We start from the raw sequence: 21,574 nt of genomic DNA, 5'->3' as shown, positions 1-21,574 counted from the left end.
CCTTCTCTTATTCCAATAATCAGCAACATAATGGAAGTTCAAAATTTACAGCTGGATGATAATTACTTAGGATCTCCTTTGTTTACTCATAGAAGAAAGATAAAGTCTTTTAGACCTGGAGTTGACAAGATGAAACTGAGACTCTCAAGTTGGAAAAATACTCCTCAAAACCCAGCTGTCAGGGAGATTCTTATTAAAACTGTCACATCAACAACAAGTATATACCAAATGAATTGCTTCAGAATCCCTACACAAATTTGTCAAGATCTAAACAAGTTACAAAGGGATTTATTTTGGGGCAAAAATCTGGAAAACCCCACAGGTTACTACCCTAAAGCATGGACAGCTCTTTGCAAACCAAAGGATCTTGGGGGATTAGGCTTCATGAACATGGAACTCTTTAACAGCTCCATGATTACCAAAATAGGATGCTTGAGATAGCAACGCATGCGAGTTCGACTGAGCAATACTCTAACAATCTCCCCCTTTTTCAATTTTAGTGACAAAACTATCAATACATGTGGAATACAAAAAAGATAAAGAAACTTTAGTAGATCCTATTCCACATGTCTAATCTTCAACATTCCTCGAAATTTTCGTCACTTCCAAGTACTCCAATGATCCCAAAGGTTGTAAGTTTAGCATCACCGTTGTTGAAGATTCGTAGCTATAACAATGAGAAAACATAGTTCTCGATCGTTGTTATGCAGTGTCATAGTATTATTACACGGCGCCAAAGTTCAATTATATCACAACTTCAACAATAATACTATGGTGATATGTATCACTCCCCCTTGGTCAATAATTCATCTCACATGGAAACCACTCCCCCTTACATAATGATCCGAAAACCATATGTATTTGTAGTATGAACTACATATTAATTCTCCCCCTTTTTGTCAATAAAATTGGCAAAGTTACAAGAACGGGATCATAATGAAATTTCCGAGTGAGACATTTCATGACAAAATGAAAAATTACATACCAACTAATTTAGATGCAATCATAAAGACAAAGCTAAATGCATTCATCAAGGAGTTTAAAGATACAAGATAAGTCCTCTAATATTCCACAGCGGCACTACCTTCAAGATATTACCATTAACCACAAGTTCAAAAGAATCTCCCCCATTAAATTTCATTCCCGAAATATGATAAGTTTTGTAGATAGTGGTAAAAAGAGTGTCGTTTCTCAGACTTGTGAAGGATTTTTTTAGACTTAAATTCAAAACTAAAATACAAAACACAATAAAAATTATAGCAAACTCAAAAAAAGATGATATCAATATTAAAAGAAACACTGAGGCTAAGATTCCACTATTTTCCAAGTTCAAAGTGATTAAACCAATACTTATATTTATGCAATTTTCTCGTTTAATTTGATTCTAAAATATTGCACCAAGTAGATTTTCAAAAGTAGTAATTGTAAATACCAAGTATGAAGCATCAAAAGTCTTAAAACTAAGCATACTCCATCAAAATAGATCACAATCACTCAAATAAAAATCATATTCAATAATAGTTCAAGGCAAATAATCATATAATTATTGCAAATAAAAAGATAAAATAGAACATACCACTTTTTGTTGGAAAAATAGCTTCCTCTATCGCCTCAGCAATGGGGTTTATCTCCTCATATTAATCATGGTCTCAAAATATGTGTTTGTTGCTCAAAAGATGATTAAAAGAGTGAAAAGTAATAACACAGACTGTTCGCAACAGTGTATCGGAGTTATAAAACAGCTGTTACAATGGAACTGTTACAGAAAACTGTTGTAAATACTGTTGCTTTGTCGCTGATTTTAAGACCCCAGAAACGACTGTCTTCAATGACCTTTTGTTCTTCGTGTTCTTCCTTGTGCACCAGCAGAAACAATTTCCTGCAACTCGATCTCTGGAGCTCTGTGGTGTTCTAAACTTCTCCTAAGGTTTCGTCCCCCTTTTTGTGACTCGTCCCAACACTTTTATACTTCACAGGACGATTAAATCCCGAGAAATCTTCCACTTCCCTCCACCAAAAGTCTCAGACTTTTGTTTCTCTTTTCTACACGTCTCTGGAGCCCATATGTATACGCATCTCAGTTGTTTCTACTCTTCCAAACTCTCTCTAAGATATAGTCGAATCTCTGGTAAGATATTCTTTCCATTTACCAATCAATCCCACGAGCAAACTCGGCTAAAACTCCTCCAAACCAATGTAACAGAGACCCGAGAAACTCATGTCCCTGTTTTGAGTCATCTCGATGATTCAACCAAATTCGATCAAAACAAAATCCATTACAAATCCTTTTTGGTTAACTTGAGTCAAGCCCAACACAAATCCGAGATTGAATCTCGTGTAAACCCCTCCAAAATATGATCCCTAATTTTGTTCTCAACTGCCAAATATTTCCCTCCAATTTTCTGTTCAAATAGGGAAGAACAGGGATGCCCCCTAACCAGAGTAGGGATGCCTTTAGTAACTGCCTTAAGGGGTGTCCCGGGGGTGCCCATTATCTAAACCGGGGGTCCGAATAGCAAGTGTCCTCTGGGTGCTTTCCGACAACTTCTCGAGCCAATTTTTTCCAAAAATGTTTATTGGCCAAAAATACCTACAAATAAATAAAACACCATAATAAGTACAAAAATGAGCCTTAACAATATATAGAATTGAGACAAATTGGACACAAAAATGTGTCTATCAAATACCCCCAAACCTATAAGCCTTAACAATATAAGCCTTTAAACTCCTAGGTGTCTCTAGTGGCGGAGTGTTGTCTCCGGAGGGCTTACCAGAGGTATACACACAAAACCTTTATACTCCAGACCCTAGCTATCTACACAGAACCTTGGAAGGCACTAAAGAATCTCCTTGGTTGGCATACTTATTGACTACAGGAGGAAGTACCCTGATGCGAAATTCCAATTGTTGTACACGAGTTCGCACTCAAGCATACTAAAATTCATATAAAGTGACAGAGCTTTACTCAGATAGTCGCACTATGGACATCAATATCCGGAGTCAAAACTAATCACATGGATAGATCGAGAAGATGGATATAGAGAAAAACATAGATGGTTTTGATGTTTACTAGGTGAACGGTGTTTCTCATATCTGTCTGAAGGCCTCCGCTAAAATGAACCTATCCTAATGGACTGAGATACTAGTCTGACTAATATCAACACACTGGCATATACAAGGGAACCAGTGATTGATAATCCTAACTTTAGGTCAACACAACTGGCATATACAAGGGTTCCAGTGGTCGACTTTATTGAATTTATTCCAGTTGGTCTGATGGTCTGGTCTCAGTTTTTTTTTTTATCTCAATCACTCTAATTCACCCTAGCATTGGTAACAACTTGAATCGTGAGCCCCACCTAATCACTTAGAGAAACATAGTTTAAAAACAAAACAAAATAAAAACATAAGTGAAAAGGACTCAATGAGATATGGTGAAACTATCATGTTATTTCTAACACCTGAGCTCTGTGCTTTTATGAATAGACTCTTTAGATGTTGTGATAGAAGCATTTATTTGTCTAATATATCTCATTTGTATATACTGTTAGTGCCCGTTATTGTACTTATTATGGTGTTTTATTTATTTATAGGTGTTTTTGGAAAAATAAGGTTTTGCGGCGAAATTGGTTAAAAATGCGGCGTTTGGAGATCCGTTGACGGTATACCGGAAGCGCCCCAGAAGTGTGCCGGAAGTACCCCGAAAATGTCCAGGAGGAACCCCGAAAAAGTGCGGAAAATATCCCAGAAGAATTGCTAAAGGCACCCCTTGGTTGGATAAGGGCACCCCATGGATATTTACACCCCAAAAAGGATGTTTCCACCCCAGTTGCTAAGGGGACACCCAACAGTGGTTAGGGGGACACCCTTCTTCACGATTTGAAAATTCAAAATGGCGGGAAACATGCACGCAGACGCTGTTGAATTTTCGATTTGATTTTGGAAGATTTCTAAAGAGATTCAATGCCAAGAATCAGTTGGGATTAACTTGATAGAGCTAAACAGGGCTATTGTAAGCAATTTGATCGATCAAAATGGGCCAGATAAGCCGTGGGAGGAAATCAAAGTTAAACAGGGGAAGATATTATCGGGTGCACTGTGAGCCGATTTTGGAAAATTTTGTGGACAAACAGGGGAAGATATCTTCTCTTATAAAGTTTGTATGTGACATATGGAAGTATTACAGCTCATTTGCGCAGGCAGAAAAGGTGGAAAAGATCGTATCTCGGCTGACAGTGAAGAAAATAAAAAAAATATTTTCCGAGTAAATGAGAATTATGTGGAGTTATTGTGAGTGATTCGTTGCTCTTGTTGTGTATAAATAGCATCCTAGGGTCTCACAGAAGGGTGTCGAGAGTCTGGGGGGATGAGGAGAGCCAGAGAAGAAGAAATTCGAGTTTTCCCAAACTCGGTTTCTGCTGCTGCTGAACATGAAGAACACGAAGAACGGACCTGCACCAGCAGTCGTTTTTCTACAGTAATAACGACTCACACCTGTGGGTCGTACACCTGGCAGACTTATTTTCTACAGCGTTTGCGACACAGCTGCAATAGTCTTATTTTGTCACTGAGGGTCGTAGTTCTCTGGTTTGTAACAAATATAATTGTTACAAACCCGGTTTTATTGTGTTTCTCATATTCTCATCATTTGTAAACCATTTTTGAGCCATACTAAATTTTTTTGAGAGCATTTTTACTATGATGAGCTAATTCCCTCGGAACCAAGGCAATGGAGGAAGCTATTCACGCAACATAAATGGGTAACTGTTTCATTTAATTATATAATTCACCTAATCGCTGCTTTTGTAGAGTTTTAAATTATTTGAATGATTGTCTTAATTGTTTGTTATTCAGTTTGATAGGTTATGCTTGGTTTAATCTCTTGATAATCTATGCTTAAGGTTTACAAATAATGTTTGAGAATCTGTATGATTGATGAGTGCTAAAAAGTGCATATTTCTATATATTTTTGTTGGCATTTAACTCATCTTTTGTGCATTAATTCTACATTTTATCCCATATTCTGTATTTTCATTGTTTTCAAGAATAAATATTTTTATTAATTAATTTTGCATTTTTAGGTTGTAAATAAAGTTTGGATGAATTGCGGAACGAAAAGAGCAGAAAAGTAGTGAAAAGCCGGGAGGAATTACACAAGGAAGCCGCGAAGAATGTTGTGCACAAGACCAAAAGGCTAGAAGTGGGCTCGAAGAGGAAGAATTGTTCTTAAAAAGATATGGGCTTGGCATACCCAAGGCCCAAAACCCTCACCCAAATCCATTTCATTTATCCATACCCGTTTCCCTTTCTAGCCGTCAGATTGGATCATCTCAGCATCCTACGGTCGCAGTATCGCCAGTACATCAAAGTCTGAAGCTCCTGTCTAACACTACAACACCTAACTCCATCTTGAGCCGTCAGTTTCGTTGTATCAGAAATCCGACGGTCGATACCAGTCTCTTCACTTGTAGCCGTTAGATCAATCTATCATTTCCGCATCCCACGGCTCATCTTTGCGAATCATCGAGACTTGATGAAACCGCTCAACACACTAGTACCCTATACCTATACCCTAACCAAACGCCCCCTCCTTCTCCATCGACTTCTTCTCTTCCCCCCCTCTCTGCAACAGAACCACCTTCTCCATCATCACCACTACCCACTCCACTGCCACCGCCACCAACTCCTCTACCACCACCACACCTCCACCATCATCACCCCTACCTTCCTACAGCTATTACCCATCTTTATAGCCCCCTAATTCGTCAATTTCTCCCCTGCCGAAACCCTAGGTGAGTGGTTGACGAATTAGTGAAGCTAGAAAAGCAATTGAAGGCATGGGAATGGAGCTGGTGAACGAGGAGAGGAATGGGTTGAAGAGGGAAGCGTCAAATCGCAGGCTTGGTAAGAAAAATCCCTAACCCTAATTTTTCTGTCCATTTAGGGTTTGTTTGAGAAAACCCTAATTACTGCTAGGGAGAGCATGAGGAAGAACAGTGGCAACCTGGGTATGATTAAATTAGTCGAATTAGGTGAGAAACCCTAATTTTGTCACTGTTCAATTTGGGGATTTGGGGGAATTTTTTTTGTAAACCCTAATTTGGGTGTCTGGGTATAAAAAGGGGACTGTGGTGTGTGTAATGAATTATCTCTGGACTAGCCAGTGTATCCCCATGAGGGCTGGACTAGCCAGTTCCTCTTGGGTAGATTTTTCTTCCCTGTTTTGTATTTGTAGATTTAATTTTAATTTTAATTTTCAATTTTAATTCCAAATTCAGTTTTAGTTTATCTTGTTTCAATTCAGTTTGTTTTATGTTTTAATTCACATTTCATTATAGTTCACATGTTAGTTTGTAGTTCTCTGTTTAGTAATTGTTTTGTTTTTGTTGCTGTTATGTGAGCTCACATGTGTATGTGTATAGCTAGGCTGAGATGATGCCTTAAGTCACTGTTAGTGGTGGAATGCTAGGTTATAATTCATGTAAATTGAGTTGATTGAGTAATGGAGGAATTTAGTGCTCAACTGTGCTTGTGATTGATTGTGCTGTCAAAAGACAGTCAATGCTAGGAGTAAACAGTTGAGCAAGCTTCTTCTCATTCCATTCCATTTTTGTATGCCCTGGAACATAGGCAGGCTTGAACCTTTACCTAGCTCCATTAGGGACAGGGATTTAACATAGAATTACACTATCTGGCTAGGTCACAAGGTGGATTCATAACCTAGTTGTGTTGTTTCTCTGTTTTGTATCTGTAATTTTGCTCCCCTTCCATTGCCCTTGGCTTAGGCCTTGGTTCCATTGTTCTTGTTTAGTTTCATTGTTCTGTCACCTGTTTTGTGTTTTGTATTTGTATCTGTTTCCTTGTGTTTTTTGTTTTATCATCCATTGTCTCATTATTTCACTACCATCTTCATTGCCATTGTAAATTTGCATCCTTTTGCCATGTGTTGCTTCCATGTATATACCATTGTCACTTTTTCTTTGTACATGTCATTGTAAATGCCATCCTTGGTCCTGTGTGATTTAGTGCCCTGTCTGCCTAGAGCCTGCTTTACCTTGTCTGCCTGAACAGCTCCTGCTCTCCCTTTCCCTGCTGAGCACCTGCCCTTTGCACTGCTGCTGCTGCAACTGAGCTTGGCTCAGCTAAGACCAAAGTTTAGTTCAAGGCCCAGCCACAGTTCAGGTTAAGGCCTAAAGCCCAGTTCACTGTTACCAAGCCCAGTTCACTGTTACCAAGCCCAGTTCACATCAAAAGACCAAAAGCCCATAAGTTCACAGTCAATCCAAAAGCCCACTGAGCCCAAAACCATTTCATTGTTACAAAAACCCACTAAGCCCAAAGCACAATTAGAAGCCCAATAGCAATTTAGAGCTCAAATAGCTAGAAACTCCAAACACCCCCAGTCTCTGTGGATCGACCCGTACTTGCACGAGCTACAACTGACGACCGTGCACTTGCGGTATTACTGTAGGCCCGTTTTTATCGCTTAATTTTCACACTCCTCCGGGCCCACCAATGATTGATAGTGAATTAAAGATAAAAGAGGACTTAAGAATTGAATAGAGTTTTGAAATATTTATCATTCAATTTTGCATAATAGTGGAATCTAGTGTCTTGGTTACCTCTGGCACCCATTGTTAATATTTTTGTATATAATTTTATTAAACCTTTAAATTTAATCTTCACAAATCTTTGAGTTCGAATCCTATTTACTACAACAACGACTCTCAAAAACTTAAATCATTTTGGCGCCGCCGACGCGGATTTGTGCTTAGGTAGAATTTTTATGTTTTTTTTTTTTATTATTCCATTTGTTCTTTTTACATCTCTTTGGTTGTGTCTTTGTATTACAGGTTTGAAGTTGGATACTAAAGACCTTGGAATCAAAGCTTAAAGCTAAAAGAGAAGGAAAAAAGACAAAGCAAAAAAAAAAAGAAAAAAGAGAAAAAAAAAGAGAGATTTATTATTTTTTTTATTTTTTTTAAGAGACTTTCCTTTTTTTTTTGTAATTATTATTATTTTTTTTTTCTTTTCTTTGGACTGGACAATCGGGACATTATTTTTATTTATTTTTTTAAAACCCTACGGAAGGGTACCCTTAAATACAAACTGTTTGCAGGGAAGGACGACGATTACAATATCGTCTCGGCCCCCTCGGGTTCGTACACGACATAGGAGTCGTGGCCTGAGTCGACTTCAACGGTTCATCCCCCGTCTGGTACGGGAGGTAAGTCCATCGAAACACTCGCGAATCTCCTGTAAGCGAGTTACTGTATTCCTTAAGGTGATTCATTGATTGAGGACAAATTTGTACTGTTTTTAAATTCCTAGTAAAGGGCAAGGCTTGGCCAATACAAGATAAGGGTTCGGATTTCATCACCGCTCCCTTCTTGCCCGCCTTAGGAAAAAGAAACCTAACGCGAACCCAAGCTTAAAATTTTGACTAGAACGAGACCTATAGGGTAACGAGCTTAGTAGGAAAGTCGTTCGAAAAATATTGGTTACTATTTTAAGCATACTTCAAAGTTCTTGATGGTTTCTGTAAGTTGAATGCGTGACTGCGCTGCCTTGTGATAGCGGTGAGGCCTTGGATATCAAAGCTCCATTGAGCTTCCCTCGCCTCAATTCAACTTACTTTGACTCGGATTGATTCCAAAGGGGTTTGCTTAAATTGTAACGAATTCCCTTTCGAAGGATTAGAAGCTGGTCTAGAAACAATCTAAGTGGAGCCATCATGCTTTTTGTTTGCTAGAAATCAGTAGGTTTGATTTGGTCAAGTCATCCTTGTTTGCGATTGTGTAGAATTCCCTTGCAATTAAGAATGTCGACCTGGTGTGACAGAAGCCAATACAATGAGTATCGATCTGAAATTGAATATGGACATTATCATTTTTATGACCATGGTGGGAATAGTAGTTGGGAACGCCAACCTTTTCAAGGTTATGGTTCATACCATGGTGAGCCCAATTAATATCCACACGCGAATTGGTCTTACGAGCAAGAAAATCAGGAACACTGTAGTACTGGTTACTCGTTTTTGGAAACTAGTCCTGATTATGATATTTCTGAACCTGTTCCATCTCTAGAAGAGACCCAACAACGGATTGAAAGGACGTATAAACGTTTAGTTGCAATGAATAGTTCAAAAGAAGAGTGTACACGATATTCTGAGATGATAAGCGAAAGTGGTGAACGTATAAGTGTTGTGCTCAGTGAATTTCAGGCACATCTAGAGGCAGAAAATGAACAGTTGGATAATGCTGCTCGAAATAATCTAAATTTCCAAAATAGGGTTTCTAATTCTACCCTTGATATCAATAGTGAATATTTTCCTAATTTAGAGGACGAGACTAGAATAAAAGACACTACTTATTTAGATAAGGCTCAATCATCTTTGTACTATTATGATGATGAGGATAGTAGTAATGAAGAATCTGAAATATGTAGGCATAGTGATCAGGAATCTATTAATCCAATTGAGCTTTATAATGATTATATTATTTCTAGTTCAAATCCAAATAATTTTTATGATTATTCACCTATTCAAAAGGACGAGGATTTGATTAGGGATACCACCGTTTTAGACGATGTAGTTTTTTCTTTTGATTACGAAGCCGATAGTGGTTTAGAGGAACGGGTTTATTCCGAAAATGCTGTTTTAGAGTCTAGCGACTTAAAAACAATAGTATTAGATGAAGAAGATATACCCGTAGAGATGAGTAAAGATGCACTACCTGATAATAAATTAGAAGAATAAATTGACCATTTTCAAGAATCTAATGATCCAGAAATTAGGGAGATTGTAACTAGTCTATCTAGAGACACTGAAAACTCTAAGTTTGGGGGTGATTATCACCTTCCTAGTGCCTTACCTTTAACTCTCAGAAAGTCCCTTCACTTAGGACTTGATATCTCTGCCTCGACAATTTTACAAGATTACCTTCATACTCGTTTTCCCGAACCTAATGATGTCCAGGAAGAAGTTCAGTCGTTAGAAACCCATCCTCTGGTTGATGTGGTTTTCCCAGGCTATGATACCCAGATTGACTTTGTTTTCCCACTAAATAGTTTTCTTCCAAATGTGGGAACGTTTATATTTCAAATGTGTCGAATATTAAGTTGTGAGACTAAACCTAAATGCTTTAGGAAATTAGAATCGACACATTTGCTTAAGAGTGACCACTACTCTCATTGTGGTCAATTTTGTAAGTCAAATATTATTGACTTAGAGGATCCTCAGTTATTTAGGTTATTATTGTGCGCTTCTAAGATCATATTTGAGTTTTTCCAGACTCTAGGACCTAATGATTCGGATCCCACCTATGAAGAAATGCAACCAATGAAAATATTTTATTTAGACCCTTTCTTAGAACCTGAACCTGAACCACAATTAGATATAAATATCTTAATCAGGAAACTATATAAGGGCATGCTATCCTTGTTCACTTTCTTGGGTTATTGTAGTTTCTTTTGGTCAGCTCTTCTTGATCCAGGTGACCCACAGTTATTCCGGCTACTACTTTATGATTCTACGTGGTGACTAATCCTTGCTTAGTCTGGCTGAAGACTTTAAACTTAGCACTTCTTGGGAGGTAACCCAATATTCATGCGACACGATAATATCTTTCCTTATCTCTTTTTGCTTCATTGGTAACAATTTCTCCTTGTTCATGCTTCTAATTTCATCTTTAGAACATTGAGGACAATGTTAGGTTTAAGTTTAAGGGTATGGGAGAAACTTTTTAGTTGCATAATAAATAAACTCCAGAGCCTAGAAATTTATGCTTATTTAGGATGACACTAACCAATCTAAGTGGATGGAAGCATTTTGGTTTTAGGAGTTGAGGGACCAATCTGACTAGATGGAAACATCTAAAGAGTCTATTCATAAAAGCACATAGCTCAGGTGTTAGAAATAACATGATAGTTTCGCCATATCTCGTTGAGTCCTTTTCATTTCTGTTTCTATTTTTATTTTTAAACTATGTTTCTCTAGGTGATTAGGTGGGGCTCACGATTCAAGTTGTTACCACTTCTAAGGTAAAATAGAGTGACTGAGTATTGAAAAAAAAAAAAAAAATGAAAAAAAAAAAAATTTATTAAAAAAAAAAAGTTTTAGCCCAGACCATTTGACCAAACGGCTATGGAGGATGCAAAACGATTACATGGATAACTAGAGATTCGGAAGAAGCCGAAAGTCTTGCAATCCTTGTTGGGAAGGGAGTTTGAATTTCGAAGCAATATGCATCAATAGTGATGCGAAAAATCTAGTGTCGATCGTACTTTAAAAATAAAAACAGCCAGACTAGTTGATTCAGTAACTCTTAGAAGATAACTTTTTTATTTTGAATAATTTCAGCTTTTATGAAGTCAGACATATTAGTCATAATTCTTTTTATGGCTACACTTCCCCCATTCCGTAAAACTCTCTTTTGGGTTTAATATATTTTCTTTTTCCTATGGATTTCTATCCTTGTAATGCAAATTTCGTCGAAATATATTTTTCCACCCAAGTTCAGAACAACAAATATACGAGCGTGGATTTTTCCACACAATCCGAAAAAATTAGAATATTTTGGAGGGAACTTTCGCTCGCAATGCTAAAATGAAAAAATATCAGAATCTTTTTGGAGCGAATTCTCCCACCAATTCACAATGGAACATTGGGATAAAATTATTTCCACCCAATTTCAAACTACTAAAAGCTACTGGTTGGATAGTTTATCCAAACTAAATAGACAAATCTTATTTATCTATTAGTAAATCTGTACTTTATTAAAAAAAACGCAAAAAAATAAAATAAAATTAGTGAAAACTACAGGGAGACCCAGTTTTACACATTTTTCTACTGTGAAACCCACCCTCACAAAATCTCACGGGCGCACCCAAAAGCAGCCAAAAAATTATTTGCAGGCCCAGAATTTTCAAAATTCGTTTATTTTCTTTTTTATTTTCCAGTTTAGCCTCACTTTCAGTTTCAGTATATCCCGTTTATTTTCGAGAGATTGATTATCGAGAAATTGATTCAATTTACTCAGGAAGCTTTAACCTCACTTGTCCTTGATTACCGAGAGAGATTCAATTTACTCAGCAAAGCTCAGGTTCGTTCGTTTTTATTCCAATCTTGATTCTGATTTTTGTTTAATCTTGATTCGATTCTATGTTTTAGTTTTTGTAAGATTAGGATCTATTATTTTAGTTTTCCGAAGCTTAATTTAGTTTTTCGAATCGTTTTTTAGATCTTTTAAGCTTGTTTTTGAATTTTTGTTTATTTTCTAGGTTTTGAATTTGTTAACATCAATGTAGATCTTTTCGATTAAATTTTTTTGTTTCGATTTCATGTTCCGATGTTGACATACCAATTTACTAGGTCTTGCTTCTGTTCTGTTGGATTTTTTATTTGATTTGTTTTTTCATTCTTATTTTTGATCTGTTATCTGTTATTGATTTTGATATCCTGTTGATTTCTCATCTGATTATGGTTAATGTAGATTGTTTGCTGTTGTTGATTTGATCTTTTAATTTTGAGTAAGAATTTTTGTGAAGCAATATGCAGAATAGATATGTTTGGTTTTTTTCTCTTTTGTGTTTTGCAGGGTGAAAATGCATGTTGGTAATGCACTAGCTGTAATTCACTACTTCAGTGAATTCTTAGCACATCCTGTTGATGTCAACACAACTTTGGAGTCTTTGAAGACAGCCGTTTGCCAGAACTGGACTCGTTTATTACCGCATCATGTCAGATTTTCCTTTAATGATGGAAGCAAGTTTGTGCGAGTTGATTCTGATATTCTGCTTCAATGTTTTGTATCTCGTTGCCACTGTAAAGGTCAGAAGAGCTTTGATTTACTTGTAGAAGTTGGCTGTAATTCTTCCAGAAGTCGTAGTAGAGCTTCAAATAGTCGTGTAATAGAACCTGAACCCGAACAAGCTATGGTGAATTTCCTTGAAGATGGTTCTGTGCCTGTTAACAAGGTACTTAGGACTGAAGGTTGGGATAAATTACTTGGTGAAGTTGGTAAAGTGTTTTTTGGAGGTGTAGTAGAGGTACGTATTGTAGTGAAGAAATACGAGTTAAAAGCTGGGCGTGTTCTTGTATATAAGAAAAATGAACCTAGCAGGTTCTATGCAAAATGCTCAAAAGAAAATTTCCCTTGGGAGTATAAGGTTTGTGCTGTTGATGTTGAAAAAAGGATGCTTAAGGTTAAGAAATATGAGAGCAGTCATACCTGTGGTGTTGGAACTGAAAGGCTTTTCCACAGGCTCAGCAGTAAATTTGTTTCTAGTCTGATCAAGGATGAAATCCGAAGTGATCCGAGTTTCAAAGCATCTGATTTGGCAAAGTTTTTCAAAACTAGCTATGGGATCAATGTGAAATACTACCAAGCTTACAACGGAAGAGAGAAAGTGTATGAGGATATATTTGGTGATGAAGCCATGTCGTATTCGCATCTTTCATGGTATGTAGATTCCATTCGCAGCACAAATCCTGGGAGTTGGATTGATTTTCAAGTTCAAACGGATGAACCTGAAGCGAACGAGGATAGTTCAGCTGAATTAGAAGATGAGGCACCTTCAAATAAGTTTGTGCGTCTTTTTATTGCTTTCGAGGCATGCATCCATGGTTACCGTTACCTTCGCCCCATGGTTTATGTCGATGCTACCTTTCTTACAGGGACATATAGAGGATGCCTCATGGCTGCAACCGCTATCAATGCTGAAAATGGTAATTTTTCTGATAATGCATCCTTTTTATATATGTGCATAATGTCTCATGCATTATTTATTTTTGCTTCATAATGTCTTATGCATTATTGTTTTCACTTTTCTGGTTATGCATCATTTCTGTTTTAGATGCATAAGACATTATACATTTTTTGTTTTAGGTGCATAATGTCTTATGCATTATGGTTTTCACTTATTGATTTTATGCATCCTTTTTTATGCACATGCATAATGTCTTATGCATCATTTAGTTTAGATGCATAAGACATTATGCATTATTTGTTTTCACTTTTCTGGTTATGCATCATTTCTGTTTTAGATGCATAATGTCTTATGCATATTTAGTTTAGATGCATAATGTCTTATGCATTATGGTTTTCACTTATTGATTTTATGCATCCTTTTTATGCACATGCATAATGTCTTATGCATCATTTAGTTTAGATGCATAAGACATTATGCATTATTTGTTTTCACTTTTCTGGTTATGCATCATTTTCTGTTTTAGATGCATAATGTCTTATGCATTATTTAGTTTAGATGCATGAGCCATTATGCATTTTTTAGCTGCACATACTTCATGTAGACGCTGGCTTGATTTTATATTTTTTTCTGTGCAGGCTTCTTCCCACTAGCCATGGCCCTGGTACCTGGTGAAGATAATGATAACTGGGAATGGTTCATGAGGAATTTGAGTAATGTTCTTGATCATGATCAAAGGCCAATCACATTTTTATCTGATCGTGCAGAAGGATTAAAGAGAGCGATTCCATTTTACTTTCCTGGAGCCTTCCATAGTTTCTGCTATTATCATCTTAAGATGAACTTACCTATTAATGCATCTGACGAAAGGTATGGTGCAGTTATTGATTCATTTCAAGCTGCTGCTTATGCTCTTAGTCGCGAAGGTTTCCAAACTGCCATCGCTACTATTAGGGGTCTTGGTTGTGGTTGGGTTGCCGACTATATTGAAGATATCCCTCCAGAGAAGTGGTCAAATGTTTTTCCAGGGTTGTAGGTATGGTAGGACATCTTCTACTCTTGCTGAATCCTTCAATAGTTGGATGAAGGTACACAAGAAGCTCCCTGCAAATGCTCTTCTGGATCAGATAAGGAAGGATGTGATGAGTATGATGTCAGAAAGGCGGAATACGGGTAATAGTTTCATAACAATTCTCACACCGAAGAATGAAAATAAGATGAAGGCTCTTATTGATGGGGGTTTAACCTGGCTGGTTATACAGTCCGATACTCATGTTTATGAAGTGGAAGGAGGGGACAGTTCTCATAGTGTTAACCTTGAGGCAAGGACATGTACCTGTCAGAGGTGGCGCGTCTATGGGTTTCCATGTGTGCATGCTTTCGCATCGATAACAATGTCTGGTTCTAATCCATATGATTTTGTTGAACCTTATTTCACTACTTCATACTTCAATAATGCCTACAGTCATGCAATTCATCCTATTCCGAACTATAACAGGCCTGAAGTTTATGAAGGTAATGATATTATCGATGTACCTGATGTTAGGAGGCCGCCAGGGAGACCACAAGCTAATAGGCATTTGAGCAGATATGAGAAGCCGCCCAGGAGAGCTATTCGCTGTGGTAATTGTTTTGAGCTTGGTCATCATAACAAGCAAACATGTACGAATCCTACCTGTTACAAGAAGCCTCCGAAGCCGCCGAAGCACTAAGGGAAGTTAAAGAAGAGCAATTATCTTGTTTGTTTCTTCAGACTATTACTTTTATGTTTGAACCTTATTCATTTTTCTTTCATTAGTTTCTGTATTAGTTTTTATGAACAAGTACTTTTTCTTTACTTAGTTTTTTTTGTATTGGTTTTATGAAAAATACTTTTTTTTTTCACTGTGTGTTTTTCTGCTTCTATCAGATAATGTTTTCATTTTTATTCTTAAATGCATAATGGATTATGCTTTAGTTTTTGATGATGCATAACTTGTTATGCATTAGTTTTTATGATGCATAACGTATTATGCGTTATTGTTTTGAAGATGCATAATCTCTTATGCATTGTTTTTCGACGATGCACGATCTGTTATGCATTTATTCTTTTAAAGATGGCGTCATAACGACTCATGCAAATGTGGTTCCTTCATGCATCTGCATAACAAGTCATGCGTCTGCATAACAAGTCATGCACATTTATTTTATTAGGAATAACATGTTATTCAGGTTTATTTTGTTGCATAACTTGTTATTTAGATGTTTATATGTAACATGTTGTTCCTTCATTTTCCTTTTAAGATTTATATCATAGTACAGTTAAATGAAATAAGATTGCAGCAAATAGAAGCACTGAAACCAGCATTGATATATAATAAATATATATATAAACATTGACAAGATAACATAAGTTGTTCTGACAAGAACTACTAACTACTTTCCCATTAGTTTTCACTCCCAAGTTAAATTTCTCAACCTACCAACAACACACAGGTTGTTAAAACAAAGTTATGTTTGAGCCTTTCTCTTATGCACATCTTCACATTTGACGCCCAGCTTCATCACATTGATGCGCAATATCATCCCAGATGTCTTCATTGGCATCTATCTCCCAACTGTTTCTAAGATCCGTCAGCATTTTCAATACCATACTTACTCTTTTCTTGTTGGCTTTTTCTACTGCATCTTCCTTTCCCAACTTCAGCCATTTGTCCCTGACTTGATACTTCATGCTCATCTTCATATAATAGCATACAAATATGAGGCAGTCGGGGTGATGACATTGTTCAGGAATAATCTTGGTAAAAATATCCTTGTATACAAGCGGTTCCCGCTTTATATCCACGATTTGTGGTGATAGATTCAGTTCATCATATCTTTGGATCAAATACGGCATACAAGCCTTTGCCATTATGAGAGCTTGTTTCTTGCAGTTAGATTTATACAACACTGTAATAGTAGTTCCACTCACCCTCTGAAAAGTCATACTCTAACAATGTCCAATGTGTACCAGCAGGGTTTTCCTTTGTCATATAGTTCATTGGAATGAACATTCTCTCAACTTCAATAGGGAGATTCAAGATGAATTCTCCAAAAAATTTTGCAATCCCATCTTTCTCCTTTGTTTTAACAAAGAACTGCAAAAGAAATATTTTTTAGGAAAAAAAAGTTAGTGGATGCAATTGAAAGGGTGCACAACAGGTGTAGAAAACAATGCTGAATAACTTGTTATGCAGTTCAATCTAGTTGCATAACATTTTATGTTGAAGTAATTATATGGGCATAAGATAATATGCAGGAATGACTTGTTATGTAGCAAAATGATTTTATTTTCTTGACTTACCCAAGCATCTGGCGTCATGAATGCAGACTCCGCATACCTATGTTCAACACTATCAGCCATCTTTTCATTTTCCCGCTTCTTGAACAATCTATAACTGTAGTGGCGTACTACTTGGTCTTCTAAGTATTCGTTGTTCATTAGCTGCCTTATTATATCTCCGTGAATCCGAATATCCCACAAGTACGGGTCTTCTCATTCTCTGATACTCCAAGCCGATTTTCTGCAGATGACATAAGACATAATTGGTGAGATGTTTTATTCAAGTGACATGCGGAAGAACCATAAACTAGAGGGTTGTGTTATGCATGGGTTTTTTTTAAGCATAACTTGTTATGCATTTATTTCATAAGAAGCATAACCTGTAATGCATTGATTTCTTAAACAAGCATAATAAATATAACAACATTTTTTGCATAACTGAACATGCATTAAACATTGGAGCTGCATAACATGTGATGTAGATGTTTTAAACAATGCATAACTAACCATGCATTAAATATTGGGAGCTGCATGACATATTATGCAAACAAGCATAAAGGTAATTTTGATGTACTTACAGGCTGTTGGCATTCTCAAAGTATGTCTCCAGTACTTCCATCATGGCTGGTTCTATTGTATTCTTGTAATCTTGAAAGCATTCTATTGTTTCCAGCGGAGGTAATTTTCTGTACGGCAAGCCAGCAGACGTACGGGGATTTTCTTCTTCAAATTTATTCTCATCAGGCTTGTCTTTTTGCTTCTTCTGCTTCCCTAGCTCACAATCTTTGAGTAGTACACTGGTTGTCCTTTGATTCCATGTTGTCCTTTCCTTGATTCTTCTTACCTTGCTTCCTGGTTGCTTCCCATCCTCTTCTGCCTTGTTTGTTTTTCGCTTCAATACTGACTTTTTCTTCAATGGTGACCTCTTCAAAAATTCTGTTCTTGGTACAAACTCCCCTCGTACGTCTTCTTCCTAGAGATTCATGTAACCAAAATGTGTTAGATATGAACAGTTTATTATGAAATTAAGTAAATAGTTGATTAAACAACAAAACAACAATATAGTAAACAGTTTATAGTTGATTAAAAATAATAAGTAGTACATAGTTGATTAGACATTAATAAAAATACCATAATAAAAGATACTATATTTTAGGTACCAGGTTTTTTGAAACGGTCTCCATCTCAGCATCTTCATTATAGCCTTTTTCTTTTTCAGCATCTTGTGTGGCACCAGGAGTTAAAGGATTCTCAACCACCATCTCCTTCTCTGCATCAACAACCATCTCAACAGCTACTTGTTGTGGCTTTTCATCCACTGGCTCTTCTGGTTGTTGTGGTTCTTCAGTTTGATGTTGTGGTATCTCAACAACGGGTTGTTGCAGATTTTCAGCTTGCTCTTGTGGTCCACCAGCATCATCTTTAATTGCAGCAGCAGGTTGTGATAAATGCAGATTAAATGTGGGAACCACATATTCTTCTGCTTTCTTCTGAGTTTCTGGAAGAATGTCATCATCACCACCGGCCAAAAAGTCTATTTCCCGTGCTTCAAGTCTTTCTTGTGTTGTTGCTATATTTGGTGTTGTCTCCAATTCCACTTGAGTTTCTGTTTCCTTGTCGTCGCTGGAGAGATTAACATCTTTTTCCATGTCCATGAACTTGAAAGGTGAAGACTGGATACCTTGACTAGCCGTTTGGTCTTGGCTATCGAGTCTGAGAACTTCTGTAACTGATTCTTGTGTAGGTGGTTCAGTTGAAGATACCAGTTCAACAAGAGTCTCATTCCTTGGCAAGTTTTGGCTCAGTGGGTCGCTTGGCTCAGCTGATGATACATTGACACTAGGTCCAAGTGACGACTCCTCCTGCACTTCTATGTTTCCACAATCAACGAGAAATTCCTTCACGTAATTATACAACTTTTCATTGAAGTCTACTCCACTCTGTCTATTCCTCTCCTGAGTCTGCTTCATGTCTTTCAGCTTTGCTTCAATGATTTGCAACCTTGCTTCAGCACAATCGGGTGGACATGTTTCTTGTTCAATGATCTTAATCGCATCCAGAAATGCTTCTTCATACTTGTCCCTGTTATCTTCAAGATTCATTGGGACGAGATCATATATCTCTTTCCTTTTTCTTGGTTCACAGAATTCCATCTCCATTGCACTGTACTCATCTCTAAATTTCTCATTATACTGCAACATGATTAATGACACTCATCAAAGGAATGCATAAAAAATATAACAACATTTTTTATAAGCATAACCTGTGATGCAGCTAATCTAAACAATGCATAACTAGTCATGCATTTAATATTGGAACTGAATAATATGTCATGCATTGATTTTTGTTAAGGTGCATAACTTATTATGCATTTAAATAAACAACCCTGCTTAACTCCTTTTCAATATTGAAAAATGCATAACCGGTCATGCATTCATATATTGGGCTGCATAACATGTTATGCATTGATTTATTAAGGTGCATAACTTATTATGCAGTTATCATTTTTTGCTAACGTAACTTATTATGCATTCATTTTTAAGGAATTTAGAGATACAGTCATAGATGCATGAAGGTCAATTATAAATCATGAAATGTTCACAAACAGGTACCTTTAAGAACGTAATATTCTTCTTGAGCATTGTTTTCTTCATTGCTGCCAAGTCCCACTTCGCAGCTCTCGGTGTAGCATTGGAAATGACCTTAACGATGTCTGATGATATCTCATCTATGTTAGAATGCTCAGCCAACCAAAGCTTCAAAAAATAATAACTAATAAGATATTTTGTATCCAAGAAAGTAATATTTATTGACAGATGTTATGAAAGTAAAAAAAAAAACTAACTCACAAGAGAATATATAGTGCAACCACTGCAATTCCTGATATGAAGATTGTTTCTTTTGACAGTCTTGATGCTCTCCATCAGGTTTTCATGAATAAGATCAGGAAAAGAGACAGAGTCCATGGTTTCCAAATCCTTAACCAAACCAACATACGAGACATCTAAATTGTCTCCACTTGAACGACAAAAGAACAAGACGACTAGTATGTAAAGGCAGATAAGGCAGACAACTTCCTCTTCATGACCTTTCTTATCAAGTTTTTCCAATACCAGCCTTTCAATATTATCTATCCACACCTTTGTTACCCGTGCTTTGGGATCTTTGCTGATAAATCATGGCTTTGTTTTGAATGGGAATTGCTTGACGAGGGGATGTGACTGAGTCATCTCTATCTCTTCCTTCGAAGACAGAATATCATTTCCTCTGTCTCCTTCAATTCTTGGAATCAGAAATGTAACAGCAAGCTCACTAGACGTTGATGCTATGGACTTGTTTTCAGACAACTTGAATGAATGTTGATTCAAATCTTCATGGTCATATGATAGAAAGACTTCATCCATCAGCTTGTTGCTCTTACCATCCAAGTATGCCATGTTTGCAGCATATAACCAGTTATAGAACTTTCCAAACACACACACACACATTCATCGTGTTAGCCTGCAACGGATTCAAACCACCTCTGTCTTTTATCTTACTAAACAAGTGACCTACCCTAAGGAAACCTGCTCTATAAGTACCTCCTTGAACTGCAGATTTTGTTTTAGGTTTAACTGCGTAAAAAATGCATTTTAGAACTGCTATTTTAGAACAACAAAGGAATGCATAACAAATATAACAACATTTTTTTATATGCATAACCTGTGATGCAGCAAGTCTAAACAATGCATAACTAGTCATGCATTTAATATTTTAGAAAAACAAAGGAATGCATAACAAATATAACAACATTTTTTTATATGCATAACCTGTGATGCAGCAAGTCTAAACAATGCATAACTGGTCATGCACTTAATATTTTATAACAACAAAGGAATGCATAACAAATATAACAACATTTTTTATATGCATAACCTGTGATGCAGCAAGTCTAAACAATGCATAACTAGTCATGCATTTAATATTGGAACTGAATAATATGTCATGCATTGATTTGTTAAGGTGCATAACTTATTATGCATTTAAAAACACAACCCTGCTTAACTTATTATTCATTTAAATGATAAGAGAAGTTTATTAACTGATGCATAACAGGAACAGGAAGGAATTCAACGCACCTTGTTTATAGACAACACATTGCTTATTAGATTCAAAGCAAATCTTACCATCCTCATTATCTGTATCATCACCCAATACTTCCTTTGGTGCAGCTTTCTTTGCTTTCTTTGCTTTGATTTGCATCTCCTTCAGTGTTTCGACACTATCAATTTCTTCTTGTTCATCTTCAACATCAGTAGGTAAAATTACATTGAGGAGAAAATTATGTTAAAATCGAAGAAGAATCGAACAAAATCAAACACTAACAGATGAAGCTAATGATAAATCTCACAGGGTTTTTTCTGTTTCTTCGACTTCATTTTTCCTTTTTCATCTGAAGTATCAAGAACAAAAATTAAAATCGAAGATCAAATAAAATCAAATGTACCGAATGCATGCAAGAATAAGATCGATTAAACTAGATTTAGTACCTAATTTCTTCTCTTTTGATTTCTGAAGACGTGT

The sequence above is a fragment of the Papaver somniferum genome, unplaced genomic scaffold, assembly GCF_003573695.1.
Source record: "Papaver somniferum cultivar HN1 unplaced genomic scaffold, ASM357369v1 unplaced-scaffold_102, whole genome shotgun sequence".
Taxonomy (NCBI): Eukaryota; Viridiplantae; Streptophyta; class Magnoliopsida; order Ranunculales; family Papaveraceae; genus Papaver; species Papaver somniferum.
This window is presented reverse-complemented; position numbering follows the sequence as displayed.